Genomic DNA, 19,927 nt, shown 5'->3' with positions numbered 1-19,927 from the left:
AAAGTGTCCTTTTCTACCGTTCCAGTAATTCCTTCTAGAATTCCCACCCAGAAAATCATCAAAGGGCTGTCATAGTCACGTGCAAAACTCTTCCTCGTAATATTATTTGTAATAGAAAAGAAAATGAAAAGGAAACCATCTAAATGACCAAAACAAGGATTAAACAAACTCTTCAGATATAATGTTCACACACACGTATGAAAATCATGCCGCCATCATAAAAAGATGTTTTCAAGTAATTTATAACAGTTGAGGAGAAAGCTTACAATGTAATACTAAGTGAAAAAAAGCAGGATACAAGCTATTTTAAGATATGATCCATAAATATATAGGCATAGAAAATACCCTGAAAAAATGAATCAAAGTGTGAACCACAGTTACTTTTTTATATGGACTTTCCCCCCCATAATCCTTTGTGTTTTCCAAATTTAAAAATAATAAGTCCATGTTTCTTTTACATGAAATTATTTTTTTAAAAGAAGGAATAGAAATGTCCGAGAAAACAAGGGGAAAAGGCATGAAGGAAAAGTTCTCCAGTCTGAAGGAATAGTATGTGCAAAGCCACACAGGAATAAAGGAGAGTGGTCTGTCCAGGCTTAGTTAGTGGCTCCATTGACAGAAGCTCGGGAGTTATGAGAAAGCTGGTGGGAAAAGGAGCTGAAAAGAGAGGCAGGTTTCACATCATAAAGGGGGCTGAGGGCAGAACTCGGCAAAACCCGGACACGTGCTGGGGACTCTGGCGCCAGGGTGCAATCAGGGTGGAGTTGAGGAGGATCGTGCTGGTGCCGTGGACTGTGGATCGGCAGGTGGGGGCACCCGATGGACAAATGGTTCCTGCAGCTCTGCATCCAGTGTGAGGTCGTGGGCTAGCCCAGGGCGCTGGTTCAGGGGCACCGGACACAGCCTGGCCCTGCTTGCCTTGCTGTGGGCTGCATCAGCTCAGTGAGGGGCCCTTATTGTGACCTTTCCACCTGGAGGGGCACCAAGACTCCACATATGCAGGTGGGGGTGCCCTGCTGCTAGGAGGGACAACAAGGAGGAGCTGCATTTAAGCGGTGGGTGGGGATGAGTCGCAGGGCTTTTCAGTAGGTAGACCTGCCCCAACTCCTGCCAGTCTCACCTTTTGTTTTTCTCTCAGTTGCAAATATTTGACGACTTCCTACTTCTTAGTTCAATATACTCAGGAACAAGTTAGGACAGGGAAAAATTCTGAAAAAAGTCCCCTTTTTTCCGTTTTTTTCCCTTACATTCCCAGGGTATCTGGACAGAAGACTGTAGCTGCTGATTCCAGGGAAGTTTCTGGGTTATCTGTGGATTTTAATTATATACTACCCAGCCAAGTTAATAAAGGGCCAACAATGAAGACTGTTAATTTAGTTCCCAAAGTCCATCAGAGGCTGACTGGGCCAGGTAGTCCTGAAACTTTAGGGGTGAGAAGGGATCCCACACATCCTAAGCACTTGGACGACCCCAAACACTCACTAGCCATGTAGCCTTCTTGCTCATTTAACTGGAGATTTCCGGGCTCTAAGCCAGTGCTTCTCAAAGCGTGGTTCCGGGGCAGCAGCGTCAGCATCACCTGGACTCTCCTGCACCGGCCGAGACCTGCTGATCAGAATCTCCGGGTGGGTCCAGCAAGCTGGCTGTAACACGCCTGCCAGGGATTCTCGTGCGTGTTGAGGGCGGAGAACCGCTGCTCCACGCAAAACGAAGAGAAAAGAAAAATAGACAAAAAAGACAAGAAAATATGACCAAGACTCCATTCATATGTCCCTCTGACTGATTCTCAGACCTTTTCAGCTGCAGGTAATCGCTCATGCCTGACTCCCAGTAGCATTTTATCCGCAGTGTTCTTCAGGCCGACCCCAGTTTACGCACGGGCGGCCGCCCGGGGCCTGCGCGCTGAGCACCGGCGCAGCCCTGAGCCCGCGGCCCGCGCAGGCCGGGCCGCTCCGCGGACCTTCCTGGGCCCGCGCCTGGCGGCTTTCTGCTGTGGAAGAAAACCCGCTGAGGGGCGTCATTCACAAAACATTGTCAGAGATTCCATCTCAAGGTGAGCTTTCCTCAGGGAGTTAGTCATGTTTTTTAGCTGTCTATAGACTAGACATCTCCATTAAACTTTCGTAATTTGAGCTCTTTGTGTATTTTTAGAAATATATGTTTCATCTTCCTTTCCAGGCTTTAAAGGATTTGAGGACTAGATATGCACTGTTTTTCTCTTTTTTCTCCTAATAGCTAACAGTACCGTGAAAGGGCTATAAATATATTACAAATATGTATTGAATGAGGTGCTCCCGCCCATGATCTCTCAGCACATATGTGTATTCAGTAAGAGGCTGCTGACACTTGTCAGAGATTTCTTGTGTCTGGGGGAATGTTCTTGCTCTGGTATATAAGGATTTTTCTCTTAGGCCACCCAAAGGTGAAGTAATAAATGCAGGAGAAAACAGTTTTGCTCCATATTTTTCCCACTGTCATAGACATTACAGAAATTAACATGTTTCACTTTATCCAGGAAATAGAAACTCATAATTAATAAAATTAACGACATAAAAGGCTTGTTCATTAGGCAATTTTATCACTGTAAAAACAACCTGTCTTCTGAGAGTGTTTTGTGCCCTCTCTTGTGATGCCTCCGTGAGCGAGGCTGGAATTGCTGTGTGGGTGTTCCCGGCACAGCCTCGCGTGGGGGAAGGCTGAGCGCACGGGGAGGGGTGGTCTGTGATTTGAGCTGGCTTCTCTTGCCCTTCTACAGTCGCCCATCTTCCCATCTTGTTGAAACAAATCAGCAAGTCTCTCCTGATATCAGTGAGGTGAAAATTTCGGTCTACCAGACAATTAAAAAAAATTGCATGGGCCTGCCCTGTGGCTTAGCGGTTAAGTGCGCGTGCTCCGCTGCTGGCGCCTGGGTTCTGTCCTGGGCGCGCACCCACGCACCGCTTCTCCGGCCATGCTGAGGCTGCGTCCCACATAGAGCATCTAGAAGGATGTGCAGCTGTGACGTACAACTATCTGCTGGGGCTTTGGGGGAATAAATAAATAAATAAAATTATTTTAAAAAAATCGCATGGACTCAGGAGTGAGTCAAGTCTGAAAACTATTTGCAGCAAAGCAATAGTTGAGAATCCATCATGCTCTGATTACAGAGGATATGAAATGAAATATAGGAAGAAGAAATATACTTCATTTCTTAAAACTTTGCTACGTGTATGCTAAAGCCAGTGAGAACAATAAAGCACGGTTAAGTCAAATCCTATAAGAAAGCGTATTTTAAGTCAAGCTCGTAGGGTCTTAAGATGATTCTTAATTTATGGAAAGTGCTTGGAATCCAATTGGAAACACAGGACAAATTAAAAGTTAAGAAGAATACAATGTAGTACAAATGTTACCCAGTGCTGTCATCCGGGGGGTATATTTTAAAACAAAGCCCAGAATCAAGGAGAACTGATGTTTGAGATTAGTCTAGTGGTGCATGAACAGACTCCTGGGCAAACAGTCAAGCTGGTGGCTTGCAAACGTCCATTTCTTATCAGTACAAAATAGGGCTGGAAACAGTAAGTGGCACAACACAATTCATTGTGAATTGGGAAAGACTTCTTTAATTCCCCCAAATTTAAAAACCACCCAGAGAGTTCTCAATTAGGTTAAAAAGACAAAGTGCAATGATTTACTGGTTATGATTGGCACATCCAAAATGAAATGACCCCCTCCAAAAAGCTGAAATGGGACCAGGATCTGTCCTTCAGATGTGAACAAAGAGTAATACCAGAGGAAAGAGAACCAAGGGTGGAAAATTCCAGATAATCTGTGACTGTAAGACACAGTCACTAGTGAACACCTTATAGCACAGACTTGTTCTGACCAGAAAATACGGCAACAAAAGTACAAAGGATGAAGCACCAGAAACATGAGAAATGGGGAAAAAAAAGTAACTATTTTCATGGATGATTTCACACCCCACTGTCAATCAAAGGTAGATGGAATAAATGAAAAGACGCTTGTTTAAATATATTTATATTCGTTGTCACATCGCTCGAAACTCAGATGGATTTTTATTCAACAGGCGGAGTACATTTAAGATGTTTTGTTTTCAAACGTAGGCTGATACAGGCTGGCACTCACTAGGGCCGGAGAGGTACCTCAAGAAGATGCACGGCGCAGCAGGAGGCCTGAGTGAATCTGAAGATGTGGGCAAGTGTAAGGCGATGTTGTGGGCGGGGAGAATGAACAGGGTTCCACACACGAGCCCCAGACTCATCATAAGGACAGAATCTCTGGCTGCCAGATGTTAACTCATGACACAGCTGCTTTGTGCCTTTGAAACTCTGTACACTGGGATATTTATTTATAGAGGTTAATGATGCTCCAGAGCAGCAGAGCGGGAGCTGGCTGGGGAGTCACATCGTTGTAGTTGGCGGCTTCCGAAAGAGCTGCCAACGATCCTGCCTCCTGGTCTTCACGCCCCTTTGTGCCCTCAAGTGTGAGCTGGACCTGCAGACTTGCTTGTAACGAGTGGAATACAGCAGCACAGCTGGGATGTTACACTCTAGATTAGGTAACAAAAAGGACCCGGGTTCTGCCTTGCTCCTTGCTCTGAGGGAGCCAGCTGTGATGCTGTGGGAGGCTCTCGTGGCAGACCCCTGAGGGCCTCCAACCAACAGCCTGAGAGGAGCTGAAGCCTCCAGCAACCACGTGAGTGTTCCTGGAAGCGGAGCCTTGAGGTGGCTGCCGCCCCGGCCACACCTTGACTGCAGCCTGTGAGACCCAGCAGACCCTGCTGAGCGGCCCGGACTCCTGCCCCACAGAAACCGTGAGACGAGAAATGTTGTTTTAAGCTGCTAAATCTGGGGGTAATTGTTTCTGCAGTCATAGATAACTAATACAATCATTACTTTTAAATTAATAGATACACAAATTATATATAAATCTATAGCATGTTTTATTGATAAATATGATACACGCAATAGTTACAAACCTTGATTGTATATTAGGCTGCAAGGAAAATGTCAACAAAGGTGAGAAAGCAGAAACTGAACAGTTCATCTTCTCTGATTAGGAAACATGTTTTTGTTTAAGTTGAAGCCAAAAAATCTCTCTATTCAGAAATTTTTCTTTTTTGTGTATATCACATATACTAAATAGTGCATAAAACATGCATATACAGTTTAACTAATTATCACAAAGTGAGTGTCCATGTAGACGCCATGCGTCTACATGGGCCTCCTTGTTCTAACTAACCTTTGGGGGTATATCCAATGACAGAGCACATGCACCTCCCAGTTTCCCTGTGTGAGGCCCCAAATCCACAAACCCCGCCCACGCATTCAGGGCTTCCAGTCAGCTGTGTCGAGAAACAACACGGTGGGTACCAGGAGCCCCTGTGTGCCCCCCCCAGAGGTAAACACTGTCTTGACTGTTGAGATAACTTTGTCTTTGCTTTTCTTCATTTTGCTGCCTGTGTGCATTGTAATACACGTACCCTTCGTGTCTCTCTAGCTCTGCAGTGTGTCTCAGGTCGGAGTCCTTGCATGCAGAGTCGAGATGGGGGTGCTGGGGCATGTGGTTTGTGTGGCTCGTGTGCTCAGGGAGGAAACAGGACAGGGCAGGACAGGAGCTAAGCAGCGATGAAGTCTCGGCGTCAGCCTCATAAAAGCCACATAAAAGCCATGCTCTGGAGCATGGCTCCCACTACAGTGGGATACTTGTCAGTATGTCAGTAAGAGGTCTTTGGCCAGGGTACACAGGGGGTACCCTTTAGGCCAAGGGCAATTTTCCAGGGAAGGAGCCAGCTGTGAGCCATTAGCAACCAATACCTACAGGAGCTGAGGGGTGGGTGCACTGGCCTGGAAAAGGGGGTCTGGACAGTGTCCACCACATATTATGTTTGGGATTTGTCCTCTGTATGTGTAGTTGCAGTGCATACGTTTTCATTGTGAGTGGTATCCTGCTGGACGAATATGTCACAATGTCAGTGGACATTTGGGTTGTTTCCAGATTTGCCTGTTACAGATAATGCTGCCTTGACTCATCGTGTATGTTGTTGGATATGTAAAAGAGTCTGTCTAAGGCATGTACCTAGGAGTGGAGTTGCCAGATTGTAGGTACAGTCCTCTTCGATTTTACTATATTATAAACATTGTTTTCCAGTTGACACTTCCACCAGCATTGTTTGCTAGCTCCAATGGCTCCACACCTTTGCCAACACTTGTGTTTTTGGACTTTTTATTTTAGCCATTCTGGTAAGTTCATAATGGTATTCCACTGAGGTTTTAAGGTGTTTTCCTTCTTAATAATAATGAGGTTGCTATTCACACCTATTCACACATTTATTGGCTGTTTGGAAATTCCCTTTTTATAAAGTTTCTGTTCAAATCTTTTCCTGGGTTTTTCTTGCTGGGTCTATCTTGTCTTGTTGGTTTGTAGATGCCTACCTACTGCCTCTTTGCCAGGTATGTGCATTGCAAAAATCTTTTCCCATTCTGTAATCTGTCTTTTCAGTCTCTTTAAGGTGACTTTTAATGAATAGATGTTTTTATCTTATTAGAATCTAATTTATTAGGCTTTTCTTTTATGGTTAAGCTTTTTATGTCTTTTTGAGAAATTTTTCCTAACCTGGAGTCATGAAATACTTTTCTCCACTGTTTTATGAAGAGCTTTATAGTTTTAGCTTTCACTTTTGGGTTTTAATTCACCTGTAATTTCTGTGTATGGTGTGAGGTAGATATCCAATTTTATATTTTTACCATACAAATAACCAATTGTCTCCAATTGAACTTTTTATTGAAAAGTTCATCCTTTCCCATTGATATTAAATATCCTCTCTGTCGCATATCAAGTTTCCACATTTGTATGTCTGCTTCTCATCTCAGTTACTGTAGTTTTACAATACTTGGTCCTTCCTCCTTTTTCAGGTGGGCCCTGCTAATCGTAGTGCTTTGTGTTTCTGTACAAATTTTAAATAAGTGTGCCGAGTTCCACCAAAAACAAACAAAAAACCTGCTGAGATTTTTATTGGGATTGCACTGGATCTATTGATCAAATTGGTATTTCTCTCAATTTACTTATATCTACCGTAATGTGTCTTTATAGAGGTTTCAAATTTTTATTGATGTATAATATACGTAGAGAAAAGTATACAAATTATAAGTAGACAGTGGAATGAATGTTAAAAAAGTAAACACACCTAAGTAACCAGCACCCAAATCAGGAAACAGAATCCCAGACCCCTCTAAAATCCCCTTTTAGCTGCTAACCTCACCCACAGAGGTAACCACTTTCTTGACTTCCAACATTATGTAATTTTCTCTGCTTTTGAGCTTTATATAATTACCCTGTATGTACTTGGCTTTTTTTCACACAGCATTATGCTTATGGAATTCATCTATGTTGTTCAAATGGTTATGTTTTGTTTATTCTCATTGCTGTAGTGTATACTATTCACTGTATGAATTTGTCACACTAGATTAACCCATTCTCTTGTGGATGGACAAATGAGTTGTTTCTAACTGGGGCTCTTACAAATAGTAATAAGTATTCTGTACCATCGTTGAGGATACGATGCCTTTCTATTAAGGATGTGACTCAATGTAAGTGCTTGGTCATAAGCTTTGTCCTTAGTAAACACCGCCAAGCAGTCTTCTGGGACGGACTGTATCAGTCTGTACTTCTGCAGCAGTGTATGAAAGTTCCAGTCGGTCCCCATGCTCATCAATACTCCAGGTTAGCTTTCTATTTCAGTGTAGCCATTCTGGGGCTGGACAGTGAAACCACACTGTGGTTTTAATTTGCATATCCCTGATGCTCACCTTTTCCTATGTTTGTTGGCCTTTGGATATCCCTGTCTGTGAAGGATCTGTTCAGGTCTCTTCCCCATTTATAAAAGGTTGTCTGCCTTTTGCTTGTTGATTTACAGGAGTTTCATCATCTGAATCTGTTAGGTTCTTGAGTTTGGGGGTTTGGGCTGTGTGGGGCAAAATTTGGTACAGTATGGAAATTCTACTAAATCCAAATCTCTTTTGTTCCTGGAATTCAAACTGAGAATTTAGATGATGAAGGACACCTGAAGCCATTGTAGGTGTGTGTCTTGCTGAACCCGGCTTATGGCGCCGCATTTCCCGGTGAGCCTGACACTGTGCCAGGGGCTCAGATTTCTGAGGTTCTCTCATGCCTGGGATTATAGCGCCTCCTTCAGAGGGGTGTGCATCTGCCAGGCACCTAGGGTCAGGCAGGGACTGCTTTAAGCCAGTTTGGGGCAGAAGGCTGTTTTGGACCGTCAGGCGTGGTGAATGGGGGTCACAAACTCTCCGGGACTTCCCGGGGATACATTTTTCCTTCTGTTGACTCCCTCTGCACTGTTCAACACCAAGGATCTTCTTTTTCTTACAGTCTCCTGGGGGAGGCGGTTAGGGAGTGCGAGCGTGTTTCCTTCTGGTTCTTTCTTAGCCTGAGGAAGCAGCCCTTCGGGATCCTGTCCTCATGGGGGAAGGTTTCCTATCACACTCCCACCTTTGCCGGAACTCAGACTTGGCTTCCTGACCCTGTGGGCCCGGAGAGGACGTGAAAAATGAAAACCACGTGTCCTTCCTTGGCAGGTGTCCTTGGGGGCAAAGGCACTGCCGGTGTTCTGCTTTCCTTCTAGATTCCCGTTTTCATTTGGATTTTGTCCTGAAAAATCCTTGCTATCTTATGCTTTTCAGATTTTTGAAATTTTGGCACAGCATTTTTTAGTTGTTTTCAACTGGAGGATTGGCCTGAGTGGTCTAGCCTGCTGCATTACCCAGAATATAACTTTAAAGTTTTCAGACTATCAAGCAACTCTGGGAACTTAGCTGTTTAAGAATCTCTTAAATAACTAAAATTTTTTAGTAAGTAATTAAAATGATCAGTTAACATAAAAAATGTATAGAATGTAGTCAATCCTGTAATTTAGAGGTAAATCAGTAGCAGCAAGTACTTTTAATATTAAAAAAGAGAAGGGGGGGTGGCCCAGTGGCACAAGCAGTTAAGTGTGCGCGCTCCGCTGCAGCGGCCCGGGGTTCGCTGGTTTGGCTCCCGGGCATGCACTGATGCACCGCATGTCAAGCCATACTGTGGCCGCGTCCCATATAAAGTGGAGGAAGATGGGCATGGATGTTAGCTCAGGGCCAATCTTCCTCACAAAATAAAATAAAAAAGAGAAAGAGATTACATTATTTACAGTTTTAGAAAAAGAAAAAGAACACAAGTCCTAAGTAAAATGGGATTATAAATGATAAAGACAAATAAATGAAAGAATGAGAAAAAATAAAAGTAGAAGCTGATTCTTTGGGTGGGGAGAGGTAGGAAAGACAAACAACAAACTAATTGAGAAAATAACACAAAACAAAACTAAAGATAAAAGAGAGATGACACTGATAAAAATTTGCAATTGTAGGAAGATGCAAGTCTGCCCCCCGAGCCCCAGGGGAGCAGGCACATGAGGGGAGACGGCAGCAAACCCAGTCAAGAGGGGCTCCGACCTTCCTCCATCTGAGCAGGTCCATTTATACTGATACGTGCATTTGACAAAAAAATACTGCACAGAAGAAATAAGTGTTACAGATTCTATCGGAGGTCCCCAAGAGCACCCCCCATTTCCAGTATTGTCTAGAAGGATTCCCAGGACTCTGTGTAGTATGGTTGCGCTCGTGGTTACAATTGGTTACCGTGAAGGATTAGGAACAGGATCAGCCATGGGAGGGCATGGAGTGAAGTCCAGGGAAAACCAGGCACAAGCTTCCAGAGTCCTCGCCGGTGGAGTCTCTAGGATGTGCTCACTTCCTCCAGGGACGAATGGTGACAACCTCCATGAGGTGTTGTCTACCAGGGATGCTCACTGGGGATGCGGTGCCCAAAGTTTTTATGAAGTGGTAATTAGGCAGCCTTTGCCTGGCAGATTCCAGTTTCAGACTCTTTGAAGGAGAGCAGGTGTTCAGATAAACCCTACTGTTTGCACGAACATTTTAGGCCCAGTGAGCCACCTTGTCATGTAGGGAACGGTGGGAAAACTCCCCAAATCCAGGTTCCCAGGTGCTGGCCAAGGGCCAGCCTCTCAACAGGCCTTTCTAAGGGGCACAGCCTCAGGCCTGCTGTGGCGATTCCTCCTCTACACACAAGAGTTTATAAGAAGAAAGAAAAGCATCATTCTTTTTTTTTTAAAGTATTTTTTTTTAAATTTCATTTATTTATTTATTTTCCCCCCAAAGCCCCAGTAGATAGTTCTATGTCATAGTTACACATCCTTCTAGTTGCTGTATGTGGGACGCGGCCTCAGCGTGGCCAGGGAAGCAGTGCGTCGGTGCGCGCCCGGGATCCGAACCCAGGCTGCCAGCAATGGAGCACACGCACATAACTGCTAAGCCACGGGGCCGGCCCAGCATCATTCTTAACTGATATTATTGTGTATCTAGAAAATATAAAGGAATCATCGATAAGCTATTAAAATGAGAGTTTATAAATATGGCTTAATAGATATATATATCTATTGATAAAAATCAATAACATTTTTATATACTAGCAGCAACCTATACAGAAACAAACAAACCAAAAAAATAGGTCCTGTTTCCAAGAAGCAACTAAAACATATAATGCCTGTGAATAATCTTAACAAGATATATATTGATGATGTGAAGAAAAAAATACAGATATATTAAAAATATAAAACAAGACTTGAAAAAGTAACTGGATGGTTATTCCTGGGTAGGAAGACTGAATATGAAAATAACTATGTCTAAATCAATATATAGGTTTAATATAACCCCAAAATCTCTACTGCCTTGAGTTCCTTCTTTAAAGGAAAAATAATTTTTTGCTTACATCAACAGAATGATCCTAAAGTTCACTTGAAGAATAAAAAGGGAAGAAAATTATGAAAAAAATTATTTGTGGGAAGATTAGTCCCATTCTGTTTTAATCATCTTACAAAGATATGGTAATTAAAACGATGTGATATATAGGCTGGATCAATGAAACTGACAAATCCAAATATAGATTTTACTATATGAATGACAAGTAATGCATCACAAATTGATGAGGAAGAGAAAGATGAGTCAATATGTGATGTAGGAATAACTGTTTAGCAATTTGGAACATGTTAATCTAGGCCCTAAGTTGTTTTTAGAGGAAGCAAACATGTCTTATTTTTTTATTACTTCAAATGCCGTATGTGACACCTAATTAAAGTCAAGATATGTTTGGCTTTGAAAAGGATTTACAGTTAAATTATGTTTATTGTTATTAAATTATAATTATTATCATACACTATATATATTATATGCTACTTCTGTAAGTCCAAAATATAGCTAAAATATAAGGGCAGACAGGCCTGGGAAAAATATTGCAAAGAATTCATATCTTTGTTATAAAAGTAAAGATATGTTACATCTTTACTTGAGGCGGAGGTTGTGGCACAAACTTTCTGCTGAAGGCTGTGTGGACTTGGGTGAGTTACTTAGCTTCTCTGAGACTCAATTTTCTTCCTCCTTTCATCATTGAGGCAAGGATTAAAAATATATGTAAGGCTCTTAGCAAAATGTTTGACATATTATGGTTGCTCAACAAATGACAGCTAGTTAGTGGTAGTGTAGCGGTCATGATAGTGAGAGCTCACTAAGTAAGAAACATTAGTCTGCCAAAGATAAATGCATGAAGAGTGGGAACAGAGAATTCCCAGAGGAGGAAATAAAACTCATAAACCTGGAAAAATGTTCAACCACTAAAAGTCAAAGAAATGCAAATCAAAATGAGATAGCACTTTTGGTCTACGAAATTATCAAAACATCTAAAGAACGGTAGCACCCAGTGCTGGAAAAGCATGCTGAAGTCGGTATTTTCATGCCCTACTGATGACATGTAAGTTGGTACAACCCTCTTAGGAAGTGATGTAGAAATATGTAGTCATTTAAAAAATGATCATCTTCTTTGATTCAGTAATTTCACTACTGAGATTTAATCCTAGAACAGAACCCCAAATGTGGAAATGATACATGCATAAAGTGTTCTTATTAACAATAAGTTATTATTAACTTATGATTATTATCAACAATAAGTTAATTATTATTATTAACAGTTAATAAGTTAAGTATTATTAACAATAAATATTATTATTAACAATAAGTTGTTATTGAAGAGTTGGAAACAACCTAGCTGTCCAGTGATAGGAGGAATGATGAGGATTTACTCAGTGGATGTGATAATTATACTGATACTATGTGGGAAATATTTTCAATGAGAGAAAAAAAAGCAAGATGCAACATTTTCTGTGTATTGTGTAGCAGACAAAACTGGAAGGACGTATTTTAAGTTAGAAACAGGAATCATATTAAAGTGGTATGATAATGGAGAATTAGTATTTTTATAATTTAAAAATTACAGTTATTTAAGACTAGATTTTCCTGATTATTTCCAAATGGGTTCTTTCTCTAGTAACAAAAATTTAACTTCAAAACTAGAGACAAATGCTGACAGCTCTGATCTTTTTATGTTGCTCCTCTAGAGGGAGCGCAATGCTTAAAATACATGCTTAAACACAACTTAGCTGTTACATTCACAATAGTCAAGAATCTTAGAGTTGTGAGGGACTTCAGAGATCATCTAGTGTTTTCTTTAGTCTTAGGGATATCCAGAAGACAATCTCTAGCTATAAATCATTTAGTTTCTATTATATATGCTGCTTTTAAATGACACAGACGTTCTCACATTGAGTATGTAATCTTTTGAGTAGAAGTTCCCAGTGGAGAGGAAGATGGTAAAAAGAAAACAAATCAAGTACGCAAACTATTCTCAAAGCCCTAATATTACTGACATGGAATTATAATCTAATAACTATCCCCGGAAATTCCAAAGAAAATTGCTATTGGCCCATTTAACGGTTTTGTTTTTCGTTTTTATTTTTTGGTGTCCTATTAAGGTTGGGCTCCACAGAGCACCAAGAAAAGGAAAGAATTTTCAGCTTTGATGTTTAGGGGTCTATCCAGGCAGAGGAATCCGATCAAGGGTCCACATCGGGGCCTAAAATGTGTCTCTCCTGCTGTGCCAATTGCAAAGGAGATGGGGTTTAGCTTTGCACAGTCCTCGGCTACAGCAGGGCTCGGCCACTCTCAGCTCTGCGTTCACTCTAAACTTTCTCATCTGTTTGTTGGATTTACATGTCAAAAACTCTAATTGAAGAGCGCAATCTCTTTCTTGTAACCCAGTTTTGCCTCAAAGCTGTTTGGAACCAAGAACAAAATGAAGATCCACAACTTCTTCGGAAGTGTTTATTCTTCCTTCCATCTTTATATATCTGGACAACAACAAAGGCAACAAAAGATGGGGAGGGGAGGAGCCTGAGAACTTTTTTTCTGGTACTTGACCTGAACAATGAGAATCTTCAGATGATACGATGAGTCCTAGCAGCTCTCTGGGCTCACAGAAGAGCAGCAAGTAGGACTATTTCTCATGGAATCCAGAGGTGGACACGGCCCATGAAACTGTTGTCTCTGGGGGTGGCTTGCTCAGGAGCTCATTCCCTCTGTTGGATGGAATAAAAGGCCAGAGTTCTGGACTTCCGTCCCAGCTGTGGGACCTGTGCCCAGAATGGAGGTGCTATGCTTCACTACCTGCCCACAGGGGCCTCCTCACCCATCTTCTTTGCACTTTCAGCCTCCTCCTCCTCCTTCTTCTTAATATTCTTCTTATTATTTAAAAGGATGCGTGCATTGTAGAAATTTACAAAAAAAAGAGAGGCAAAACTGAAATAACACCAGGAAATTACATTATTAACACCTTAGTGTATGCCCTTCCAGATATTTGTGTGTGTGTGTGTGTGTGTGTGTGTGTGTGTGTTTTACCAAAATGAGACAAACTGTGCGGACTGCTTTCTTATCTGCTTATTTTATTCAAACTTCTCCCATCTTCCACGTCAGGACATTTTCATCTTGCCCAATACCTACTCCATATTCAAAATCCACAGTTTGTTCCCAAAATGCCCTGCACAGTTCATTTAGTCCAAACCACAGCCCATCCAGGACCATGCTTTGCATCTGGTCGTCGTGTCCCTCCAGTCTCTTGATCTGGCACAGTCTCCCTCTTTTTTCTTTCTAATGAATCTCACTTGTTGAAGAGACCCGGCTGGTTGTCTCACTTTCTGAGTTTGTCTGCTTGCCACTTTGTGGTGCTATTCGGCTTCCTCAACCCCTGAAATTTATCTGAAAGTTAAAAGTAAAGACTTGATGAATTCAAGTTAATTTTTATTTCAGCTAGAATTTGACATAGATGACGTTGTAGTTCTTGTTGTATCTTCATCATATCAGAGGAGATACATATTAACTGGTTGCTAAGATGCGCCTGGGTTAGGGCAACAGTCTGAGCCTTTTATTGAACAATTAATACCCCTTTGCAACTAGAAAGTGATCTCTGTGGTGTTATTTATGGTTTTGTCTAGGAATGTCTAGTTCGCTCCACTCATACACCTAAATGTCTTAATAGCAACTGAACATCCTTCTCTAAGTTAGTAATTTAACAGAGGTAACAGATGATGAGTTTCTAATCCTGTCGTTCCTTCTACATACAGAGCATTCCTCTGTAAGACAGAACTTTCTCTCATCATTAAAATAGAACTCTAAGATATATTTCTTATGGGACAAGTTGGATAAATGCTGACTTCTTTCTCTTTAGTTACCAGTCGTCAGGGTGATAAGTCAATGTACAAGCTTGTTCTCAAGTGGGGACTTGTGGGATCCCCTTGGCTCTCTCTTTTTTTGAGTATCTTTATGTAGACCCTTGAATTTTTATAATTTGTTAGGATTCCACTAAATTATTCTTTTTGTTGGTGAGGAAGATTGGTCCTGAGTTAACATCCATGCCCGTCTTCCTCTATTTTGTATGTGGGACACCACCACAGCATGGCTTGGTGAGCAGTGCCTAGGTCCGAGCCTGGGATCTGAACCCGAGAACCCTGGGCCACCGAAGTGGAGCATGCGAACTTAACTGCTGTGCCACCCGACTGGCCCCTCATTATTCTTTTTGATGTTCAAATTGTTGCAACTTTAGGCAGTGGCGGGGCTCCCTATTTTGACATGTTTTAGCTTAGATTTTACAGATAATGTTCCATCTTCTGGGCACTATCCTAGTGCCGTGTATCTCAGTATTTTTTATGGAAATTAAATCCTATTATACGTGGCGCTCCATGACTCACTTCACTCATTTAACACTCTAGAAGGCTACCCACGTCACTGGAAGCAGACCTATATTTTTAAATAATTGCATAATACCCCACCAAACAGATACCTCTAATGTATTTCTGTAATCCCCTTTTACTTGACATTTAGGCTAGGTCCTAAAGCCAACATATAAACAATCCTGAAAGGAACCCCCTTTTGCTTACAACTTTGAGCATGTACCCTTTCAGCCTCAGTTTGCTCACCTGTTATATGAGAAATTAATGAGATAATGTGTATGAAACCTCTAACAGTTTAGGGGATGTAGTAAGCCCTTAATAAACTGTAGTCTTTTCATTATTATTATCATCTGATTATGAGCTTCATCAGGGCAAGGACCATGTTCCCATTACTCAGGACCTGGCTCAGTAACAAAGAGCTGACACCTGCTGAGTGCTAGCTGTGGGCCAAACCCTGAGTTCCACAGCGACCTTTGAGATAAGTACTGTTATTATCCCCATAGGACAGATGAGGAAGTGGAGGTACATAGAAGCAAGGGAACTTGCCTAAGGGCACAACTAAAATTTGAATTCAGAGCAATCTGACTCCAGAACCCATGCTCTTAAAACTATACTGTGCTGCCTCAGTAAATATATGTCTTAATAAATCGTTATTGAGTGAATAAATAAACGGATTACAGATTTCTGGAAATGCAGCTTCTGGGTCTCAGAGCATGCACATTTATTTTTAAGGCCCTTAATACATATTGCAATGGAAGCTATTCATTATAAAGTTTTTTGAAAAGCAGTATAAAAAATTTATCTATAATATTATCACAACTTTGGAAACAAAAAAAGTGCATAGAAGAAAAATTGAAGGAAACACATCCAAATGCTGAGTGGCCATTTTTGATGGATACATTCATGGTGAGTTTTCTTCTTCTATTTTTCCGAAGTTTCTATGATGAGTTGTTACTTTAAGTCGAAGAACCGTCTCCTTACTTTTGTGCTTTTCTCTGTCCTTGGAAGCAAACCTTTCAAAGAAAAGAGAATGTTCATGATTCTGTGGTGTTGTCTTCTACCAATCTTAAAAAGGAAATTAGAATCACAGGTAATTTGCCTCCTAACGTGATCCAGTGACTCATTTCGTCTAACTCTGAGCTAACAAGCAGTGCGTGGACTTACTGTTCTGATGTTTCCTGCCGGAGGACAAGAGAACTGTTGTAGTCTTACATCCGTTTGCAAAGCACTTTTTATTGACTCAGGGATTAGCAAAGACTTTATCAAGTTGTTTCTCAAACAATCCTGTGAAGTTGTAATGAGTGACACATACAAGCTACATGAATGCAGATGTAGCCGGATGCTAATTTGATGTGTTTACTTATGTATTTTTTGCCCAGTACTTCCTGATACTCCAGATCTTCCCCCGTTCTGTGCTGACTGCCTCAGAGAAAGGACGACGAGACAGAACATAGGCGTCAATTCTGGGCTTATAACTTTTGAAAGACTAGGCCTAAGGCCTGATCAGAGGAGATGAGGAAGAGCAAAGCTGCTCTGCTTCTGACCCAGCTAGTTCCACAGGCGATGAAGGACGGAAGGTGAAGTTCAAGAGAACAAGAGAGCTTAGATGTTAACACGGGGCTTTCTTAGATAATGTGGCTCAGCACCCCAAAATCTCAGAGAGGTTTGAGGGATCTGAGAGCATAGAAAACCCCTAGAAACCAGGCACGCAGTGGGAACCGAGAGTTCTCTAAGCCTCACAAGGCATGGAAAGAATGAGAATATTTCCCATGAGCACAAAAGCAGTGATGACATGGAAAAAAAGGCGACCAGATGTGCTTAGGCTTCAAGTTCACTCTTTCTTCTGCCATCTCCAAGTACTGTAAATTGTAGTTCTAGAATTTCCATTTGGTTCTTTTTTATAGTTTCCATTTGTCTACTAAGATTCTCTACCTGCCCACTCACAATTTCCCTGAATTCTTCGAACATATCTCGAAGTTGGTTTCTATTGACTGCTCTTTTTGTTTTTGACCCATGGTTGACTTTCTGTTACCGCCTTTATGAGAGAGGGACTTCCTGGTGATGGTAGTGTCAGAATTGGGTTAAGCAGTGACGCTACGGGATGACAAGGACCTAATGTCAAAGCAGTCGCTTGAAGGGGGCAGGGCATCATCCCATCATCCCATTAGAGGGTGTACAATGTGTGATGATTTCCAGTCTTCAAGTAGGAAGGACAGTTGCCAAACCCTTGTGAAAAATGTAAGGATAGCACGTCCAATTGTCTTGATCAGTATCAAGCAACTGGCAAGACCTTCCTGCTCAAAAAGTAGAACTGGAAGGTAATTTAACATTAGCATCTAACTCCGTGTCTCCCACTAAGTGGGAAAGACAGTCTCCTCTAATGGTTAAGTATTTCTAAACAAAAAGCAGCTTCCTTGCATTTCCTAATATAAAAGTAATACATACGTATAGAAAAATCAACCAAAACAGACAAGCGTAAAGAAGAAAGTACTATCCAGAGAAATTACCATTAATATTTTGCTGAACATCCTTCTAGATGTTGTTCTATGCAAATAATTATGCATGTAATTTTATATGAATGGAATAATATACATGCTTTTAACTCAGTAGGTGGTAAAGGTCATTATCAATAAATGTAGATTCACATCATCCTTTTAATGACTATATATTCCATTGCATAGGTGTACCAAAATTTATTAAACCAGTCCTCTATGGAAGGACATTTAGTTCCAGATTCTTGCAATAATGAACATTCTTTCTGCTCCGTGTATGTGTGTGTGTGACATCTTTGTGTACTTGCCAAATTATGTCTCCTAGGGCAGTACATTTCTGTAACATTATTTCTGGGCTGAAGCATATTTGAAATTTTTAATAATGAATAAACTATTCCTACCAGAAAGGTTGTACTCACTTACACTCCCACCAACAGTGGCCCATTTCCATCTTTGGTCATACTGGGTGTGTGCAATCTTTTCGACCTCTACCAATGTGTCAGGCAAAAAGTGACATCTAAACTGTGTTGAGTGATTTGCCAATGAGTTCTAGTGCAGCACTGAGGATGGATATCTTGCCATATGCTCCTTTATGGCTTTAAATGAACCATGTGTGCAATACACAGGGGCCTGGGACGTAAATAAGATGGTCTGGCTTCTATTCTCCTGGCTTTATTGCACTAACTCTGTGTGTCCTTGGGTAAGCCACTCAACCTTTCTAGGCCTCAGTTTCTTCAAATGCAAATGAAGGACTTGGAATGGGTGTTCTTGAACTCTCCTTCCAGGTATAAGGAGGGGACGGTGGGAAATGCACGGTGCAGACCTGCAGCAGCCTCTGTTGGTTGACTAACCCAAAGCCATTCCCAGCCCCTTCTTCCTTGCCTGCCTCTACTTTAGAAGAAGCTGGAAACGCCCAATACCCTATTTCTGAGCCTCACCTGGAGCTAGAGGAGGCCATTTTACCAAGTTCTGGCTAATGAGATATGAAGGGAAGTCTATTGGGGTGCTTCTGGAAAATCTTTCGCTTTCCTGATGAAAGAAACAGGAACAGGAGAGAGCCAGCTCACAGGTCCTGTCTCTCCCTCACCCTCTGCCTTCAGTGCAGACTTGATGACTGGACCTGCGAGGCAGTGTGGTGACCTTGTTCTGTGTCAGCTCAGCTAAGCAGGATCCGTTTTCCAGAATCTGGCATGGTTTCAGGTTAATGTTGGCCGGAGAGAAATGTTGCATGAGATCTGAAAGGGGCAGCAAAACAACAGCTCTGAAGGACAATGCACGGCTCCAGGCATGGTGACTCGAGCACATCGGCACTGACCTGCTGGCGCACCTCATGGGCATGAGGCGGCACCCAGAATCCAGCTCCGGCCAGGCCTCCTCCTCCCGCTTCTCCGAGTCCTCAGCCCAATGCAGGTGCAGCTCCATGAGGGCGCCAGCTTCTCCTGCAGTACGGCTGCATCACCCAGTTTGGAGGTAATGAGACACGCAGATCCGGTCTGTCGTGGAGGATTCCAGTTGTTCACAAATTCCAGTTTGTCCCGGCAGGTTCCAAGTCTGTTTTTGCACCATGCACATCCAGCTTTCTACCCTGACTGAACTTCTGGATGACCTACGGTGACTTCAGCCTCAACACTCGAACCAAAGACAGCAAACAGACTTGCACAGACTTCTCCACCCGCTCCCACGATCGTGTAAGCTCTAATGCAGCACCGTGCAACAGAATTTCTGATGATGGAAGTGTTTAATATATGAGCTGCCCAGTGTGTAACCACTAGTCACAGGTAGCTGTTGAAATGTACCTAGTGCAACTGGGAAGGTGAATACGACCTTCCTTACAGAATATAATTACCTATGTCATCTGTCAAACTGGACTTTTTGTTTTAAACATCAGCCCACTTTCAGACTCTGCAGTTAAGACAATAGGTGGTAAGCAACCATTTCTGTCTGCTTCAGTCTCTGAAACTGGCCACTTACCAATAAACTTTACCAGGAACGGGTCTTCTGGATGGCTAACTGAACGTGGAAAAATTAAATGGCTGAACATTTTCTTTCAAGACTGAGCTTGAGTGGAGAACAATGTGCAGTGGTTTCAAGCTGCGTCTTCAAACACAAGTCTACACAATTACAAGGAAGTTTTCTTTTTTCCTTTTTTTTTTTTAAATGGTTGCTTAAACAAGTGGTTATCATTATGATGTTGACATAGGAAAAGGCGAAATGCTGGCGAACGAATCAAAGCGATAGTGCAACAGGCAGCGGGGCCGCT

The sequence above is a fragment of the Diceros bicornis genome, chromosome 5 (assembly GCF_020826845.1).
Source record: "Diceros bicornis minor isolate mBicDic1 chromosome 5, mDicBic1.mat.cur, whole genome shotgun sequence".
NCBI classification, from domain to species: domain Eukaryota; kingdom Metazoa; phylum Chordata; class Mammalia; order Perissodactyla; family Rhinocerotidae; genus Diceros; species Diceros bicornis.
The sequence above is the reverse complement of the archived record's forward strand: the minus strand, read 5'-3'. Positions refer to the sequence as shown.